The following is a 738-nucleotide window of genomic DNA, read 5'->3' on the forward strand; positions in this document are numbered from 1 at the left end:
CACCAGTGATGGCAACCTGCAGGCAGGCCCCACCTTATGTCCCCCCACCCCACCAGTGACAGCAACCTGCAGGCAGTCCCCACCTCATGGGACACCCCACCAGTGACGGCAACCTGCAGGCAGGCCCTGCCTCAAATCCCCCCACCCCACCAGTGATGGCAACCTGCAGGCAGGACCCGCCTCATGTACCCCCACCCCACCAGTGGCCACAACCTGCAGGCAGGCCCTGCCTCAAGTCGCCCCACCCCCACCAATGACGGCAACCTGCAGACAGGCCGTGCCTCATATCCCCCCACCCCACCAGTGATACAACCTGCAGGCAGGACCCGCCTCATGTACACCCACGGCACCAGTGATGGCAACCTGCAGACAGGCCCCGCCTCATGTCCCCCACTCCACCAGTGACGGCAACCTGCAGGCAGGCCCGCCTCAAGTCCCCCAACCCCACCAGTGATGCCAACCTGCAGGCAGGCCCAGTCTCATGTCCCCACACCACCAGTGATGGAAACCTTCAGGCAGGCGCCGCCTCATGTCCCCCCACCCCACCAGTGGTGGCAACTTGCAGGCAGGCTCCGCCTTATGTCCCACCACCCCACCAGTGATGGCAACCTGCAGGCAGGCTCGGCCTCATGTCCCCCCACTGTACCAATGACGGCAACCTGCAGGCAGGCCCCGCCTCATGTCCCCCCACCCCACCAGTGATGGCAACGTGCAGGCAGGCCCCACCTCATGGGACAC

This window comes from Ambystoma mexicanum, chromosome 1p (genome assembly GCF_040938575.1).
Source record: "Ambystoma mexicanum isolate Mex_15411 chromosome 1p, UKY_AmexF1_1, whole genome shotgun sequence".
Lineage (NCBI taxonomy): Eukaryota > Metazoa > Chordata > Amphibia > Caudata > Ambystomatidae > Ambystoma > Ambystoma mexicanum.